The sequence below is a fragment of the Rhinatrema bivittatum genome, chromosome 2 (genome assembly GCF_901001135.1).
Source record: "Rhinatrema bivittatum chromosome 2, aRhiBiv1.1, whole genome shotgun sequence".
NCBI lineage: Eukaryota > Metazoa > Chordata > Amphibia > Gymnophiona > Rhinatrematidae > Rhinatrema > Rhinatrema bivittatum.
The window spans coordinates 320,789,715-320,810,387 of NC_042616.1; positions in this window are offsets into that span (position 1 = coordinate 320,789,715).

Here is a 20,673-nt window from a genome sequence, read left to right on the forward strand (position 1 = left end):
ACATTCCCAATATCCTTCCCCCACAGTACTTGATGACTTTTGGTCTTGATCTGGTTGTCCATTCCTCTGTATACTTGCTGAAGAACTTCCCAAGCCCTTCATACCATGCCAGATACCACTCAATCTTTATTATTTCATAGAAATGTATGCTACTGGTAGGATCATCCATGTAGAACTTTTGACTGGGAAAGACATTCCCCCACCACAGCTCTCTACAAAGCGCCTTCCAAATCCCCTTCCCCTACGGTACTTACTAACTCTCACTCTTGCCCTGGCCATCCATTGCTTTACACAGGCCTTACCCAACTAGTTATCTTTAAAAGGTTTGTGGTCTTTTAGACATTTTCTTCAGATTACATATCCTTACAGTTCTTGTGTTTATTGGTCTCATCTGGTATTTAGCCTTCAATGGATTTTACCACAGCAAAAGGAAAGGGCCAGATACTTTATTTGGATAATTCTGGTCATCCCAATTAATTCAGTGGCTCTGCCCAGTTATACACCGACTAAATATGGACCTCAATTTTTATGATTGGTCATAAAGTATCTATTGATGGTATTTCGGATAAAGTGGAGAAAGTTTTGACCTTCCAAAAGATCAACATTTAATCTTTAGCTGGAGAGTGAAACAATCTCTGACAGAGCACAGTATGATATTAAATAAGTAATTGCTTTGTGAGATTTAGAAAGTCTAATCCTGCAAAGGATTGCTTGTCCAAAATAGAGACTAATGGTTGCTTAAAATCACCTCCAACCACCACATAAGCATCATGATAATCCAACCATTGGAAAGAAGAAACATGAAAGAAATCAGGTGTGTCCCTATTTGGTCATAAAGACTGAAAAAAAATTGAATTGTTTCCTTTGACTACTAGCTACAAACAATACCATCTATCACCTAGGCCTGAAGATAGAGACAATATCTGCTCATTCAAATATTTACTAAACAGGAGTGCAGCTCCTCTCTTCATATCAACTGTGGTGGAAAATGAATCTCACCCACCCAATTATCTTACAATGCTTGGTGGTCCAGCAGTATGCAGAAGCGCCCTCTAGGGCTCCAGCAGTGGCTGCATTTCAAAAAAGTAATCCACTAGCCTTAGACATTACTTTTCCTCTATCATTTGATAGGGCCAAAGGGTCACTTAAAGCCAACAGATGCCATTTTAAAATATGAGCTGATAGAGCCAGAGCCCTAGGGCACACTCTGTCACAGCACTGGATAACCAGGGATTGAAAGCTACTGATCAGGGGGAGAAGGATTTTGGGAATCAGAGAATCTAGCAGTGAGAAGAGATCAACTGTAATGGGGAAGATGACTTTCTGGACACCAAAGGGATGGTGTTTGGGAGGGGGCTGGGGCTGGGGCCAGGGTTGAAGCCACTACTGGTATTACTATATTTTTATATTTGTATACTTTGCTACTTCAGGGGGCAGATGGAAGGGAGATCTCATTAGACCCCCAGGATTTGAGCAATATAGCAGGGGGCATCTAGGGACCACAGGGCCCATTGTAAATATGGTGACCTCTGAATGTGGGACCCCGATTGAACATTGCAATGGTATTTTTCCCAGCTGCATTTTAACACAGAGAAAAAAAACCTGTGGAACCAAGCACCATAGGTTAGTGACCAGCAGTATTTCTACCTTTGGAGAAAATACCGCAGTTTAATAAATATGCCCCCCACACTTAGCCAGAAAACTTATCTAGCTAACTCTGAATATCTGTGTTTGCCTGATTATTTATCTGGCTAATTTAATTCCATCCAAGAATACCTCCGGACACCTCCAACTTAGCTGGCTAACTTTAATCTGACTTAAAATTTAGCTGGATATGCCAGAGGCATTCAGAGGAGTGGATTATTTAAAACCCATGCTTTGTCCACCAAAGTCTCAAACTTAAGAAAATAAGAAGTTAAGAAGTTCTGTGCTGGGTCAGACCAAGGTCCATTGAGCTCAGGATTCTGACTTCGACAGTGGCTAGTCTGGGTCACAAGTACCTGTGCGATCCACAATAGTTGATCTATTTCTTGTATCTCACTCTCAGTGATAAGCACTGGCCATCCCAAGTCTACCTGGCTAATAACTGTGTTATGATATTATGTTACAATTGTTTTAAATCTGGTAGATGCTTATTGATAGAGAATGCTAGTAAGGTGTGCAGAATCAAAACTTTTTTTTTTGTTTCTTCACTCATTTCTTAGGTCACAGTAATTTGTCAGGTTTGTCTCAAGTGAAAAAAATGTTGTTTGTTTTTTTCATTCATTAATTTGTTTTACATTGAAGTCAATGGGGGAAGCAATAAATAGGCCCTACTTACTTCAATTCAAAAGAAAATTGGACCAGGGCAGGGTCTCTTTGTTGAAGCCGAGGCCTAGGAAAAGGCCTGATGCTGAAGCCTGTCTCAAAACCAAGTCCTATTCCTGAGGCCTGGTCCTAGGCCCAGGCCCACCGATGGGGCCCATCCCATCATAAAGGCCTATCGCCAAGACCCAGGCCCTTGAGTATGGCCTGACCCAAGGCCAGATCACATCTTAAGGCCTGGAACTGTTTCTAGACCTGATGCCGAGTCTCAGCTCTAGACGGTCCCATCACAGAGGGCAGAGCCTAGACCTAGACCTGAATCAGATATGCCAGATTCCATTACAGAGGCCTAAGCCTAGATTACAGCCTATGTCCAAGCCTAATTCTAAGGCCCGGCCTAAGGCCAGGTCCTGTTACAGCCTGATGCTGTGACCCAGCCCAAGTCTGGATGCCAGTACTGAGGCACAGGTCTAATACCAGTTCCAGTGCTCAAAGCTGGGGCCCAGCCTGAGTGCATGTCCCATTGCTGATACCAAGGCCTAGACTCAGGCTCAGGTCTAGGCTTTATGCTGGTTCTGGACCAATGCTGGGTCCTATCATCAAGGCCCAGGCATAGGCTAATACTTGATGCCGGGACCTAGTTAGAGGTTTCTGGCACATTACTAAATCCCAGGTCTAAGCCTAAGGCATTGCCATCCTCTCAAGCGGATGGCACAATTTTGATGTATAGCAGGCTCTGTCATTGGGCCTGGGCCTAGGCCTAGACCTAGACCTTGGTGATGGGACCTAGCCTTTAGCCAGACCCTAGCACTAGTCCAGAGATTAGGCCCAGGACTCAGTGAGAAGACTCAGAAATTTGTGTGTATTTTCGTCAGGAACTTTTTTTTGTTTCAATTAATTGTAATGATCTGAAAATGTCCTATTTCACTGAGTTTTATGTTCTTGTTTAAAACAAATGGACATTCCTATTCCCTAGGATAGGAATGTGTATTTAAAAGGGAAATAAATGTTCTCTCTTTACCCATTCCATCCTATTCATGATTTAATACATTTTAATCAGTCATCTCTTTTCCAAGCTAAAGTGCCATAATGTATGTAACCTTTCTCCATAGAGAAGCTCTTCAATCCCCTTTATCATTTTTGTTACCCTTCTATGTACCTTTTCTAAGTTTGTTATGTGTACCTGTAGTTTGGATTATTCTTCTCTATATGGATTACTTTACATTTGTACACATTAAATTGCATTTGTCTTTTAAAAGCCCAGTTGCCTAGTCTTACAAAGTCCTACTGCAGTTCTTCACAACCTGCTGCTGTTTTAATGACTCAGAACAATTTTGTGTCATCAGCAAGTTTGGTTACCTCACTTGTTCCTTTCTCTAGATCATTTATTAGTATACTAAATAGCACAGTTTCCAAAACTGACCCCCCCTTTGGCACTTCACTAACATCAATTCTCCTTTGGTTAACTTACCATTTAGTCCTATCATTTGTTTCCTGTTTTTTATCCAGTTGCCTATCTACAATAGAGCATTGCCTCCAATCCCATGAATTCTCAATTTCTTGAGGAGTCTCTCATGAGGGACTTTGTCAAATTCCTTCTGAAAATCCATTACATTTTGTCAAGTAGCTCACCTTTGTCCAGTAGTTTATGTACACCCTCATAATTTTCTAGTAAATTGGTAAGGATAGACTTTCCTTTCCAAAAAGCACATTGACTCCTCTCCATTAAACTATGTCTATTTATATAGTCAGTAATTTTGTTTCTAAGAATAGTTTCTATCATTTTTGCTTGGCACTGACATCAGGTTCACCAGTCTATAGTTTCTAAGATCATAACTGGAGCCCTTTATAAAAATTGGCATCACATTGGCCACTCTCCATTATTATGGTACTGTTTTAACACTAGGCCCACCAAAATTGTGTGAGCCCTTGACTAACCAGCATGCACGTTTTCAAGCACTTATGTTTTAGGATCTCTCAGGTTCAATCATCAAGCTGTGATAGGTCGTTATCATGCGTGTTATGGTGGTATTGCATGCAATACCACCCTAAGGCATGTGATTGATAACTACCAAATTGTGGCGTTAGAATTTAAATGAGGGAAAGGGAAGGGTTAGGGCGGGGTTTGGGTGGGGTTAGAAAAATTTAGATTCTGATATCGCTGACGGTAGCACTGGAAATAACACCATTGGCGTTACGAGGGTGATAGTGCGTATCATGGCCGCAACCACAGCAGGCAAAAATGCACCTCTAGGATGTGGCTGTGTGCACACTATCGCCCCCCCCCCCCCCCCCCCACACACACACACACCCTTTTTCTGGCCATGGTTCATCATTCCACTATATTTATATATTTATAGTGGAATGATGAGCATAGGCCTCTTAATTTATTTATTTATTTATTTATTTATTTAACTGTTTTTTATACCGACCTTCATAGTAAATAACCATATCGGATCGGTTTACATTTAACAAGGGTATAACTGAAGTAACAATTTAGGTAAAACTATACATAACAAAAGATAAGAATAAGTCAAAGTTACAATCAACAAGGAATAGAGAACTTGGAAGCTTAAAACAAAAGCTGGAAAGAAGGTAAAGGCTGTAATAAATATAAAGTGATACGACAGTGAATACTGGTTAAAAGCTTAAAGGTGCTTTAACCTGAAAGTGTCCGAGTCCATTTTTCGTGAAGCTAATAGCCAAAGTCCGGGTAAGAGTACAGGGCCACTAGTGATTGTCTGGTGTATCAGAAAAGGCTTGGTGAAAGAGCCACGTCTTGAGTTTTTTTCTGAAAGTTAAAAGGCAGGGTTCCAATCTGAGGTTTGATGGTATGTTATTCCAGATAGATGGGCCTGCTATCGAAAGAGCTCTGTCTTTGGTCGCAGAAAGGCGAGTGGCTTTAGTGGGGGGAAATTTCAGAGTGCCTTTGTGAATATCTCTAGTTGGTCTGTTGGAGGAGTGGAGTTTAAAAGGGATTTCCAGGTCGAGTTGGAGTTGATGATGGATGGTTTTGTGTATTAGGGTGATTGATTTGTATAAGATTCTAAAATTCACTGGTAACCAATGTAGGTTTCTGAGGATGGGTGAGATGTGTTCACCACGGCTGGTGCTGGTCAGCAATCTCGCTGCCGCATTTTGTATCATCTGCAGTGGTTTGGTGGTAGATTTGGGGAGGCCTAGGAAAAGGGCACTGCAGTAGTCTATTTTGGCGAACAGTAGCGCTTGGAGGACTGTCCTGAAATCGTTGAAAAATAAGAGTGGTTTAAGTCGTTTTAGAACCTGTAGTCTGTAGAAGCAGTCTCTGGATGTTGTGTTGACCATTTTCTTTAGGTTCAGTCGATTAGCTAGTATTACTCCAAGGTCTCTAACATGCTTATAGGTGATGTGAGAGTTGTGTGGTGATAGTGGGGGGATATTGTTTTCATTTGAGGAGTTGAGGAGAAGCTCCGTCTTTGAGGCATTGAGAACCAAGTTTAAGCTGTTGAGTAGATTGGTGATGGATTGAAGGCAGTTATTCCAATGGGTGAGAGCTTTTGAGATAGAGTCTGTTATAGGGATTAGAATCTGCACGTCATCTGCGTACAGATAATGAATTAGGTTGAGATCAGTTAACAGTTGGCAGAGGGGGAGGAGGTATATGTTAAAGAGGGTTGGAGATAAGGAGGATCCTTGTGGTACACCAAGGGTTGATTTTGTTAGGGGTGACTCTTTGTTGTTGATTTTGACTTTGAAAGTTCTATTGCTGAGGAAGGAAAAACAAATATTTGTGCATAAATTGATGCTTTATAAACTGTACAGACAAGAATTAAACATGTAATCAAATTAGTTCAAAGTTTTCACAGTACAGTCTATGACAACAGTGGTTCCTTTAATGTTAGTATCATACGATTTCAATAAAAACTCATTATAGGGTTTTGGTTTGCTGATAATAAATGTTTTTCAAATGAACATAAAACTAGATGCAATAACCAACAAATTCATTAAAAACAAATGTCAAACCATGGATTGTACATGTACTGTAAAATCTAAAAATGTACTTCAAACAACTGGTTATGGCAAACATCTGGAACCATCACGTGCATAACTGGCTCTATAACTGAAAGAAAACTTATGGTTTATTTACAATACAAATTTAAATATCTTTCTTTCACATTTTGTCAGCTATTTTTACAGGTATTTGATGATATTTTTCACATCAAAGTTTAGTTTCACTAGAACTGCTGCAGACATGTTGTTATACAATTGAGAAGTGTGAAGGCACAAACAATTAATGTACCTGATCTCATCAGATTGCAGTGCTATTGTTTATAGCTCAGTATTGTGGATATCTACAATTTAATTCAAGTTGGGCTTACATATATTTCTATTTCTATTTCTGGCAATACTTATTACTTACCAGGCAAATTAATTATTGCTATATCTGTCTTTTTGCCCTCTACTGTACACATTTCCCTGGGAAAGTGAACTCAGGAACTTGCATGTCTTCACTAAAAATAGTATTATATGATGAACTTCTCTGTCTGAAAATGTTACCCTCCACCCTATTCATATTTACTCCACATATGGTCATACTCTAGAACAGCTGATGGCACATGTGCCAGTGAATGTTTTCCTCTTTTCCCTCATTCTGATTCATCTTCTGAGGCACTCTGACTTCTATCTGTACTCTATTTATATTTATGGCTGTACTTAGATGGCATAGGAGCCTTAAACTGAAAGATTTGGCACCTGGTTTTTATCAGGAATAGCTGTCTATCTATTGTACCATACATGAATAAATTAATAAAAATACAAAGAATTGTGGGCCAGTTTTGTAGCACATTTGTATGTTGCTAATAAACCTTTCCAGATTCTGTGAAAATAGAGCAAACATCAATTCTCAGTCTCTTGCCAGAAGGTTAGAAACACCCAGAATTTCTTCTGTGCTAGGAAACAATGAGAAGAGACAAAGGAAAGGGATAAGTATCTCCAAGTCAGAATGACAGTCATTAAAACATAATGGGCCAGATTTTAAAAGCCCTGCACACGTAAATCCGGCCGTAAGTCCCGGGGCTTCGTAAAAGGGGCAGGGTCCAAGGGCATGGCACTGGCCCGGGGGTGTGGCCGAGGCCTCCGGACCAGCCCCCGGGTTGGGTGATGGTGCGCCAGCAGCTCGCTGACGCGCGCAGATTTACACCTGCCTCGGGTAGGCGTAAATCTGTCGACAAAGGTAGGGGGGTTTAGATAGGGCCGGGGGGGTGGGTTAGGTAGGGGAAGAGAGGGGAAGGTGAGGGGAGGCAGAAGGAAAGTTCCCTTTGAGGCCGCTCCGATTTCGGAGCGGCCTCGGAGGGAACAGGCAGCGCACGCCGGGCTCGGCATGCGCAGGTTGCACAAATGTGCACCCCCTTGCGCGCACCGACCCCAGATTTTATAAGATGTGTGTGGCTATGCGTGTATCTTATAAAATCAAGCATACTTTTGTTTGCACGCGAGCGCTGTTTTTGAAAATGTACCCCAATTTGTAAATGGCAGAGAATCTAAGATATGAGATGCCACAGGCTGACACTAGATGGCAGTATAATACAGTAAAAAGTACAGTACAAGCTCCCGTGCATGAAACCTCCATGTGGTACTTGATAAATGGCTCAAAATGGCTCAAAAACACAAATACAATAAAAAAAAGAGATCTGATATATAGCAGAGGTTCTTAGCCATGATATACCAAAAAACAGACACTGAAAGTGAACATAATGCAGAAAATATGAAGAGTACAAGTACACGTGGACAAAACCATGCACTCAGTAGTTCTAGGATATTTTAGGAAAACCGAAGGAGCGGGGGTGTGGGGGTGTTAAATTATCAGAAATAGAAGGTCATCAAAAATGAATAAAATTCAGGAAGTTTCAACTTGCTGCGATAATTTTTTACCAATTGTGCAAACATTTATAGTTTTCGAATGCACAAAAATGTATACTCGGTGGTTCTAATGTAATACAGTACCAAATGGGCAAAAATAATGTGAATTTGGTGGTTGATAAAGTGGGTCAAAGTAACTAAAAAAACAAAATGGCAATCAAAAAAGTGATCTGTAGATGTAGCAGAGGTTCTAAGCCATGAGATACCACAGGCTGACACTGGTTGCCAGCCTAATACAGCATATATATACAGTACAAATACACTTGCACAAAAATGTACACTCGGTGGTTCTAGGGTGTTTCAATTTTTTTAGGAAAACCAAAGGGATGGGTGTGTATGTGTGTGTGTGTGTGTGTGTGTGTGTGTGTGTATGTGTGTTAAATTATCAGAAATTGAAGGTCATCAAAAATGAGTAAAAGTCAGGAAGTTTCGACTTGATGCAATCATTTTTACCAGTTGTGCAATAATTTATGATTTTTTAAAGCACAAAAACGTGCAATCAGTGGTTCTTGTATTAAATGATAAGAAACAGGCCTACAATTTTATTTTTGTGTTCCTTCAGAATTCTGGGGCAAATAATATCCAGTTCCGATGATTAGTTACTCTAGTCTGACAATATGAGTTATTACATTCTTCATTATTACAGTGATTCAATCCAACTGCTCAGTTAACAGTATAAAAAATGTTTCTAGTGTGGGTATGGCCATGAATGACATCCTCCTTAATAAAGACAGAGGCAAATAATTCATATAGTTCTATTGTTATTTCCTTGCCCTCCCTGATCACCCCTTGGTCATCTAGCAGCCCAGCTGATTACCTCACATTGTCTTTGCTTCAAATGTACTTGACAAAGATTGTTTTTGTTTATTTGTTTTTTTAAAATTCTCTCTTAGCCTGTTTAATTACTTTTTTACATCTTACTTGCCAGTGCTTATTTTCTTCCCTGTTTCCTCACTTTTTGAATGAAACCTTTCAGCTTTAATTGCCTCTTTCACTTTATTATCAAACCATGCTGGCAGTCATTTGGTTTTCCTTTGACCTTTATTAATGCACAGAATACATTTTGTCTGGGTCTGAAGGATGGTAATTTTAAAGAGTGTCCAAGCCTCCTGCAAACTTTTAACCTTGTGGACTACTCCTTTCAGTATTTTTCTAACAAATTTCATCATTGTATCATTGTCTCCCTTTTTTAGAATTAAATGCTACAGCAGTAGTTTTCTTTAGTATTTGCCTTCCATTGATTATGTCAAATGTTATTATATTATGATATAGTTACTAGGGATGTGCAGAGCAAAATTTTATGTTCATATTTTTATGTCCGAAAGGGGGTCCCACTTGCGGCCAATATGGACATAAAAAAAATCCAATGAGTTGGGTATATGTACATATGTGCAAAAAAAAAATGTAAACCCCCTCACCCTCCTTAATCCCCCCCCCAGACTTACCACAACTCCCTGGTGATCGAGCGAGGAGTGAGGACGTCATTTCTGCAATCCTTGGCGAGAAGCATGTGACGTCGGTGGCACGTCGAGTGACGCGGCGTCACGTGATTCCCGGCTCGTTCGCGCCGGACGGCTCGTTCGGCCCAAAAAGAATTTTTGGCCAGCTTGGGGGGGGCCTCCTGACCCCCCCAAGCTGGCCAAAAGTTCTTTTTGGGCCGAACGAGCCGTCCGGCGCGAACTCGCCGGGAATCACGTGGCGCCGCGTCACTCAGACGCGACGTCACGTGATTCCCGGCAAGTTCGCGCCGGACGGCTCGTTCGGCCCAAAAAGAACTTTTGGCCAGCTTGAGGGGGTCCCCCCAAGCTGGCCAAAAGTTCTTTTTGGGCCGAACGAGCCGTCCGGCGCGAACTTGCCGGGAATCACGTGACGTCGGCGTCACGTGATTCCCGGCTCGTTCGCGCCGGACGGCTCGTTCGGCCCAAAAAGAACTTTTGGCCAGCTTGGGGGGGCCTCCTGACCCCCCCCAAGCTGGCCAAAAGTTCTTTTTGGGCCGAACGAGCCATCCGGCGCGAACGAGCCGGGAATCACGTGACGCCGGCGTCACTCGAGTGACGCCGACGTCACATGCTTCTCGCCAAGGATTGCAGAAATGGCGTCCTCACTCCTCGCTCCATCACCAGGGAGTTGTGGTAAGTCGGGGGGGGGGATTAAGGAGGGTGAGGGGGTTTATATTTTTATTTTGGCTCAACAATCGCGATTTCCCACATATCGAACATATCTATGTTCGATATGTGGGAAATCCGATCGTTTATGTCGAATCAATTTTTTAAGTAAAAAAAAAATATGAGTTGCGTTTTACTAATGCGGTCAATCCGAATGCACACCCCTAATAGTTACCAAGCAGATCAATTACTTTTATCTCTTGTACTAGGTCCCATGTTCTACTGGGAAGAAGATTTTACATAGTTCCCCCCTCTCAATGATTCCATGAACCAAATGCTGCATAAAGCAGTCATTGACACCATCTAGGAACTGTACCTTCCTTGCATGTCCTGATGTGACATTTACCCAAGCAATACTCCAGTAATTGAGGTTCCCATTATTTTTGTGCCATCCATTTTATTAACCAGTTTAATTTCTGTTAGCATTTTTTAATCTGTTTCCTCATCCCAGTCAGGTGAGTAGTATATTATCCCCCCTACTATACTCTTTTCGTTTACCCTTGGAATTTATATCCATAAGGATTCCAGAGTACAGTTTGTTTTTTGCAAAATTTTATCCTGCTTGACTCTATGCTATCCTTAACATATAGTGTCATCCCTCTATGAATTTTAGCTGCCCTATCATATTGATATAATTTTTACCCTGGTATCATCCTTCCATCAGGTCTCTGAGATACCTATTATGGGGTAGATTTTCAAAAACGGCGCGTTGGCGCACTTTTGTTGGCGCTCCAGGCGCCAACAAAAGTACACGGGATTTTAGTAGATACGCGCGTAGCCGCGCGTATCCGCTAAAATCCTGGATCGGCACGCGCAAGGCTACCGATTCCGTGTAGCCGGCGCGTGCCGAGCCGCGCAGCCTACCTCCGTTCCCTCCCTTCTTCTACCTAACCCACCCCCCGGCCCTGTCTAAACCCCCCCCTACCTTTGTTGGGGATTTATGCCTCCCAGACGGAGAAGTAAATCCCCACGTGCCAGCAGGTCGCTGGCGCGCCTAGATGCGACCCGGGGGCGGTTCCGGAGGGCGCGGCCACGCCCCCGGACCGCCCCGGGCCGAAACCACGCCCCTGGGCCCGCCCCCTAAACGCCACGTCCCGCCCCGAAAACGGCGCGCCGCTCGGCCCCGCCCCCGACATGCCCCCCTCGGAAAACCCCGGGACTTACGCGAGTCCTGGGGCTCTGCGCGCGCCGGTAGGCCTATTGAACATAGGCGCACTGGCACGCAGGGCCCTGCTCGCGTAAATCCGGGCGGATTTACGTGAGCAGGGCTCTTAAAATCCGCCCCTATATCTATATCTTCTTTTAGTGCCATACATTAAATCTCTCCAGTCTTCCTTTTCACACTTATGGCATTAGCATACATACATTTTATAGTAGATTTATTTGTATTTCTACTTTTATATGTACTTACAATCTACTTAATATCTGATGATACAGGTAGTTTGAAGTAATTTTTATCTCTGTTTTCTATATTTAAACACATCTGGATTGTATTACCTCTCTATCAGGGCATTCTAATTTACTTGGATTGCCAGTATCCTTTGAAGAAGCCTGCCTCCAAGCCATGCACTGCTGAGTAACTGTTGACTTTTCACCATGTTTAAACGCTGCTCAATCTCCTTTTTAAAAGTTAGCAGGACAAACCATCTGAATATTGACCTCCTGAGTTTCTATGTTAACAACAGTAATCAATAACAAATCAACAAAAAATATAATTTAGAATTAGTTTTACAAAAAGGAGGAGACATAGATACCAGTAATGCATACTCTAAGATAAGCCAAGACTTTATACTTTGCAAAGAGAAAGAAAAAAAGAAAGAATACACAGCTTACACAAGGTCATCAGAGGATATATAAAACATATCCTTATAAGAGACAAATGTAGGAGGTGAAAGCACATTCTTAGAAAGAAAATTAGACAATTGGATTCAGTCCCACAAATATATTCCACTTTATTATAAACCTCTCTGTGCCTGGCATGGTAGCACAATGAGAAAATAGCAGCCAACTTCAAAACATCTGAAATACTGCCAAAACATTCTTCCTTTTTGTCTGCATCAAATGCAAGACATCTGGGAATAATTTACCCTACATCCCATAAAGGGTTTAGAAAAATTTCAAATTAAAAGTTTCATGTCTATTCTTGATTGGGTTCTAAAAGGCATGTAATCAACATATTGCTCAAGGAAGTAGAGGAATCAATAGATGCCTCCAGTTTATTTGTAAGCATTAAGTTCTTCAGGAGCTGCAGGAGTAAAAAATTTATAGGAACACTACAAAGCTTTAAGATGGTAATTTTCAATAGTGTAGTACACAACTCAGCACGCAAAGGCATAAATAAGGGACCAATGCAATTATGTGTGCTGAAAGCAGGCGCTGAATTTACAGCGCCCGCTTTTTTAATGCACACATGGTGCCCTCAAGGGGGCGCCATGCAATATGCAAATTAGGGGGTCATGCTAGGAAGAAGGTGCTAGGGTCACTTGCGCGACCTTAGCACCTCCTTCCTAACACGACCCACAGTGGCTGCTGGTTATGAAGACCGATGCCGGTAAACTCGGCCTTGGCTTTCATAACAGTTTATCGGCAGCCATTTTTATTACTGGCAGACGGCCGGTTATGAAGGCATCGGTCTTCATAACTCAGTGGTGAGCCTAGTTATTTATTTATTTATTTTTACTTTAAAAAATAAGTACAGAAAAGCAGTTTTTTTCTGCTTTTCTGTACTTCTTTTCAATGTGCTCAGCTATTAACACCTGCTCCAGGCAGGCGTTAATATCTGCACTATAAATGTGCATCTGAGATGCACATTTATCTTTTTGCATTCAGAGTAAATGAGTAATAGGCTTATTCACATTCATTTGCATGTGATGAGCGCTATTTCAATCACTCCGCATCGGACATGCGTTAAATAGGCGCTAACCCCCTATTGCATTAGGGGGTGGATTAGCGGCAATTTATCCCGCGTCCGACTGAATTGCATCGGCCCCTAAGTGTGCCCAAAGTTACACCTGTATTTTATAAAAAGTGCAGCAGGAGCCACATAGTTTATAAAATACTATGTATCATCACCCAGAAAGTCAGACAGGGATGGTAAATTTCAAAGTGGCGTGTGGGCACACACTGATGCATGTGCATTAGAGCGTACCCAGGGATGCGACAATTTTATAACAATTGTGCACATATACATGTATGTTATAAAATAGCTTGGGCACACATGCGTATGTGTTCACCCTATTTTGCTACTGGGTGTGCGCAGCCATGCACATTCAGGGACGAGTCATGTAAGTGGAGGAGTTTTATAAGCGATATGCCTACAGCATGACCAGTTTCACCAATTCATCCACCGGTTTGTCCAGTGTAGAGCTAGGTCCTCCAAACTCCAACATTTAATAGCTTGCATTCCCCCCGTTCTCCAGACCCTTTAAACCCTTCAGGGATGGTTATTTTTTTAAACATACACCTCCTCTATAGCGGAAGTAATAATGGAGTAGATTTTCAAAGGGTTACGCTGTAACCCTGAAAACCTGCTCCTGCGTGCGCCGAGCCTATTTTGCATAGGCTCGGTGATGCGTACACGCCCTGGGACGCGCGTATGTCCCGGGTCTTTGAAAAAGGGGCGGGAAGGGGGCAGAGTCATGGGTGAGGCACCTGTCTGGGGGTGGTCCAGGGGCGGGACCAAGGTTTCCAGCACACCGGCTGTGCCAGGGGATGGTGCGCCGGCAGCCAGCTGGTGCGCACAAGTTACGCCTGACAGAGGCAGGCGTAACTATTGAAAACAAGGTAGGGGGGGATTTAGATAGGGCTGGGGGGTGGGTTAGATAGGAGAAGGGAGGGGAAGGTGGGGGGGAGCAGAAGGAAAGTTCCCTCCGAGGCCGCTCCGATTTCAGAGCGGCCTCGGAGGGAATGGGGGAAGCCGTCGGGGCTCCCCTATGGCTCGGCGCGCTCAAGGTGCACAAGTGTGAACCCCCTTGCATGCACTGACCCCGGATTTTATAACATGTGCATGGCAGTGCGCGCATGTTATAAAATCAAGTGTACATTTGTGCGTGCTGGGTAGCGTGCACAAATGTACCCCACGTGTGCAGGTTACAAAATCTGCCCCATTATGCGGAATTGGACCTGTATGTGTGCCAAGGCACATAAGTATTTGCATTCAGGTCTCTTGGGCCTGCCCTTGAACACCCAAGATCCACCCAAGCCATGTCCCTTTCTGAATCATCCAAGATCCACCCATCCATGTCCCTTTCTGAATCATCCAAGATCCACCCATCCATGTCCCTTTCTGAATCATCCAAGATCCACCCATCCATGTCCCTTTCTGAATCATCCAAGATCCACCCAAACCATGTCCCTTTCTGAATCATCCAAGATCCACCCATCCATGTCCCTTTCTGAATCATCCAAGATCCACCCATCCATGTCCCTTTCTGAATCATCCAAGATCCACCCATCCATGTCCCTTTCTGAATCATCCAAGATCCACCCATCCATGTCCCTTTCTGAATCATCCAAGATCCACCCATCCATGTCCCTTTCTGAATCATCCAAGATCCACCCATCCATGTCCCTTTCTGAATCATCCAAGATCCACCCAAACCATGTCCCTTTCTGAATCATCCAAGATCCACCCAAACCATGTCCCTTTCTGAATCATCCAAGATCCACCCAAACCATGTCCCTTTCTGAATCATCCAAGATCCACCCATCCATGTCCCTTTCTGAATCATCCAAGATCCACCCATCCATGTCCCTTTCTGAATCATCCAAGATCCACCCATCCATGTCCCTTTCTGAATCAGAGTGAGATATTCGTACCTCAGAAGATCCGTGCACATGTAGGCAGCTTTTAAAATCTGCTGGGCGCCCATATGTTCTACATGTGCACATATTTCCCTATTTTGCACACGCCAGGCTTTTAAAATTCACTTCATATGTTTCAATACATGCACAATTATTAAATGAAGGGATCCACATAGTTTCTACATCTGTTTTATAAAAGTACGGGAACATATTTTATGTGTTAAATAATTGTAAGATGTGCATATAATAACCCTCAGTTAATATGTGGAGGTGGGTATTTTATAAAGTTTGCTGATGATATGAGTGTATTTCATTTATGAAGGTATTTACTTTTGTAAATACTTCCAAGCATCAGTTTTCCAACACCTACACCAATTGACCGAGACCTTCACCACTTCATTCACCCTCTCCTCCACTTGCTCCAGACCCACCCTCTCCAAAATGCTGCAGCCAAAAAACAGACGTCGGGACTAATTTTCAAGACTTCACTAGCAGGTGTGAAAGAATGCATACGTTTGATGACATATATGAATATTCCATTTATAAAATACATAAATGTACATACACTTCCAAACACTGCCCAGAACACCTTATTTTATGCACATACTTTTCTGATGAACAGTGATAGCATACATGCATGCCCATCCTTAAGAACATTCTTGTACCATGAACAGAGACTATTTATGCATGCATATGCTAATTTTATAGGTTCTGTCCCTGCATAAATCTTTGAAAGTTCATCCCTAAAATAAGGTGAGTTTTTTAATGGTACAACAGGAAAACATCCATCTAGAACATTTTTTCAAGAATTCCATACCAGAAATAGTATGTACCTATGAAAATCTAATTACTCATATATTCCTGAAGCAGAGGAAATTTTGAATGCATTTATTTATTTATTTAATGTGTTTTGTATGTCATCATTTGGTTTTGGCATCAGAACGGTTTACAGAAACATGCAACAAATTGTAACATTATCATCACATAGACATATTATGTAGTGTAGGTTTTGTTATGGAGTCTCAATTTAGTGGACCCTTGGGCCGACATGCAGGAGACTGGGAAAGGTGGTCAATATCTCTAGTATGTGGCAGGCCGGGAGGCAGATGTTCAGGCAGGATGTAGAGGTGCTCTACACCCTGGAAGCTGGTACTCCCCCGGGAGAAGCCGGTAGGAGCCCAACCGCTGGGACTTAGGAGGTTGTTGGTCAGGACTGAGAACCAGACTAGAACAGTAGACAAGTACTGTAACAGGGCTCAGGTACTGGAACCAGGCAGGAACTATAGCAGGACTCGGGTACTGGAACCAGGCAGGAACTGTAGCAGGCAAGCAGGAACCAAGCAGGTACTGTAGCTGGCAAGCAGGAACGGAGCGAGTAGCAAGACAGCTCACTCCGGAGCACGACGCAACAGGGAACCAGGAGGTAAACCCGTTGCAAGGCAAAGACTGAGTGTTCGCGGCCAGCTTATCAAGGCCGCGGCGACTGACGTCAGGAACTTGGCGGAGTCACCACTGGCGGGAAACGACCTAGAAAAGCGTCCAAGTGGCGCGCGCGCCTAGAAGCAGGGTGTCCATGAGAAGCTTCCCGGCGGTGCAGCCCCAATGGGGACGCCACCGAATAGGGCGCAAACCAGGCCTCCAGAAGCGGGAATAGGTCCAGGAACAGGGAGGTAAGGGTCTGGTCGTGGCGCTTGCGGCCAGAACCGCAACAGATTTGTTGCATCTGCTAGATTCTTGTGCATCAAGTTATTACATACTGCAAGTTGTTACATACTGCAAAGTGTTATATGCTGCAAGTTATATCCTACTGCAAAGATATTTCCTACACACTGTTACATACTGCAAGTTATTTCCTTCATACTGTTACAAACTGCTGGTTAATACCTACACACTGTTATTTCCTACACACTGTTTTAGACTGCAGGTTATTTCCAACTTCAAGGATATTTCCTTCACAGTGTTGTTACTTAACTGGGGTATTTCTTACGCACTGTTATATCCTGCAATTTATTTCCTACTGCAAAAATATTTTGTATACATTATTATTACTTAGCTGGGGATGTATCCTTTTTATGTTGTTGGGGTGCGTGTTTGATGTTTGCTGGTTGATTGAGTTAATTTGAGTAGGCTCTCATGAATAGCCAGGTTTTTAAATCTTTTTTGAACATTTTTATGCTTGGTTGAGTTCTTATTCCAATTGGTATGGTAATGCGTTCCATAGTTTGGGGCAGGCGATGGATATGGCTCTCTCACATGTTGTGTTTAGTCGTGTGATTCTTGCATGAGGGAGCTTGAGGAAGCCTTTATTCCTAGATCATAAATTCCGTCTTAGATTGTGTGTTACTATGTGTTTGCTTAGCCAGTTGCTTTGTTGTCCTATGATTATTTTATGCATGGTTGTAAGAACTTTGTATTCTATTCGGTATTTTATTGGGAGACAGTGTAATGAGATTAGTATTGGTGTGATGTGTTCATGTTTTTTTGAACCAGTCAGAATTCTTGCGGCTGTGTTCTGTAGGATTTGGAGAGGACGTATGGTAGTGAGAGGTAGTCCAAGGAGTAGGGCATTGCAGTAATCTAGGTTAGAGAAGATGAGTAGTTGGAGAACTGTTCTGAAATCATCCTGTGTGAGGAATGGTTCAAGACGTCTGAGTGTCAGTAATCTGTGGTATCCTTCTTTAATCTTGTTGGTTATGGTTATGTTTGTTTTGAATGAGAGTTCCTTGTCAATGGTGATTCCTAGATTATGTGTATGGGTGACAGGTGAGATTACAGTTTTTGGGTTATCTGTTATGAGTGGATTCATGAGGGTGTTGTTATTATTTTTGTCTAATATGATTAATTCAGTTTTATCAATGTTTATTATTACTTTTAGGTCATTTAATTGCTTTTTTATTTCTGCAAGGTAGATAGCAGTTCTATCATATGTATCTTCCAGATATTCTGTATAGGGACCAGTATTTGTATATCATCAGCGTAAAGGAAATGAGTCAGTCCAAGGCATTCTAGTGTATGACAGATTGGTAGAAGAGTGTGGCTGATAGGGCGGATCCTTGTGGTACTCCTGTGTTGAGGTTTACTTTCTTTGAGAGGTTGTTGTTGTACATTACTTTGAAGCTTCTATGTAATAATTTTTACATGTAATAATTTTTCTATGTAATGTAATTTTTTCCTTCTTTTCCCATTCATACTTTCTTGTATTCAGAGCATGAGTTTGTATATACCTTCCTCGTTTTTCGTTTCTATTTTCATTTTCGTTATTTGACTTAAGTTATTTTTAGTTATTTTCTGTTACAACCTAATCCATATGATATTTGCATATACTTTTGATTCTCAAATTGTTCTATGTATCATTGTTTCATTTCAATGTAAACCGGGGTGAAGGCATGTGCTAAACCTCGGTATATAAAAAGCTTCAAATAAATAAATAAATAAAAATAATAGGTAGGAAGAGAACCATTTTAATGTGTTCCCTATGATTCCTATTTCAGATAATCTGTCAATTAGGATGGAATGGTTGATTGTGTCAAGTGCAGCTGATAGATCCAGGAGGATTAATAGGTAGTTTTGTCCTTTGTCAAATCCTCTGAGCACTGTGTCATTTAGTGAGAGGAGGAGAGATTCCATACTTAAGTTTTTCCTGAATCTGAATTGAGAGGGGTGAAGAATGTCGTTTGTCTCAAGGTAATAGGAGAGTTGTGTTTGGGAGAGATGAACTTTGTTTTTTCGTATTGGGTTGGATTTCGGTTTGGGCGCTTCGTCGATAATTTCATTTCCCCGCAGATCGTTTTTTGGTGGCACAAATGGGGAAAAATGAGTCAGAAAATGAATCAGAAAAAAAAAAGAATTGGGAAAAAAAAAGATTCAGAAAAAAACCACCGCAACCCTTCAATTTTATTTTATTACAAAACCCCCCCCCCCCACCACCACCACCACCACCACCATCCTGACCCCTCTCCAAGACTTACTAAAACCCCTGGTGGTCCAGCGGGGTCCCGCAAGCTATGTCTCCCTCTCGGGCCATTGGGCCTACCACAAATAAAAATGTCACCACTGCCTTTTGCCCTGATGATGTCACAGGGCTACCGGTGCCATTGGTCAGCCCCTGTCACATAGTAGGAGCAATGGACGGCCAGCGCTATCTTGTGCTCCTACCATGTAACATGGGCCGACCAATGGCACCAGTAGCCCCTGTGACATAGTAAGGGCAAAGGCTATCGGCGCCATTTTGAATACTGGCAGCCGTCGGCGCAAGTGCAAGAGATCGCTCCAGGACTCCCGCTGGATCACCAGGGACTTTTGGCAAGTCTCTGAACCCCCAATTTCGTTGAAATTGCCTAATTCATGATAAACAAAAGCACACCTCTAGTGTTTGGACAATTTTTTCTAAGATTTTTTCAATGAACGGTAAGTTTGATATAGGTCGTTGGTTTTGAATGTTCTCTGGATCTAGGTTGTTCTTTTTTATTAATGGTTTAATGATTGCTGATTTTAAGCATTCTGGGTATTTTCCTTCTGTGAGGGAAAGGTTGATTATGTCTGTTATTGTTTTGTTTATTGAGTTAACAATTAATCTCTTACGCAATTAACTAAACAATCAATCTCTTATGCAATTAACTAAACTACCACCACTTTAAAGGTCTCATAATCATTTGGTTGCTCCTGTAATTTAACCACATAATGCATACAGTAATAGAAATAATATCCATTTTGTCCACTTTATATTCTAAATTATTTTTTTTTTTATTTTAAGGTTTGAGATTCAGGAACTAAAGTATATTTCTAAATAAAAAATGGAATAACAATATATCTACATAGTAATATTGGAGGGGACTACCCCGCTGTCCCCAAATTGGCACCATTTTCATTCTTTATGTTGGCATAATCAATATTTACAGAAAGATGCAGTTCTGAAATCCTGTGAGTTCTTACACAAAAAAATCAAAGGAATTTATGAGACTTGATACTGATCTTATCTTCTAGGTTGTTTCCCTGCTTGTGAAATCTCAGAGCTAGGTTGGCTCAGTTGGGCCAGGATTCATTAAACCATTGCATTTGATAGGAAGAGGGTTGGTTTTTTTTTAATGGTAATAGCTTATTTATCATAAAGTGTGCTATCTTAGGCCTGGATTTATCAAAATGCATTAAATATCACATGCGATAGGAAAAGTGGTGTGTTTTAAGTTAATAGGCAGTTTATCGCAATTTGTGCTAATACCCATTGCGAAGTGGAAATTGCAAGAACTGTTTTGCACTTTGTGATAAGTGCCAGAATTGTTGTATTTCCTACATACAACCACTGGGGGACTATGTTTAATGGTTAGGTTCCTGGAGAGCCAAGCTAGCTATCAGGGCCCTCTTACCACCATGGTGTGGGGGGGGGGAGGGAGAGAGAGAGAGAGAGAGAGAGAGAGAGAGAGAGAGAGAGAGAGAGATTAGCTATAAGTCCCACATAGTAGTTAGGTATTTATACCTCTATAGGAGGCCCACCTAGTTACTCGAG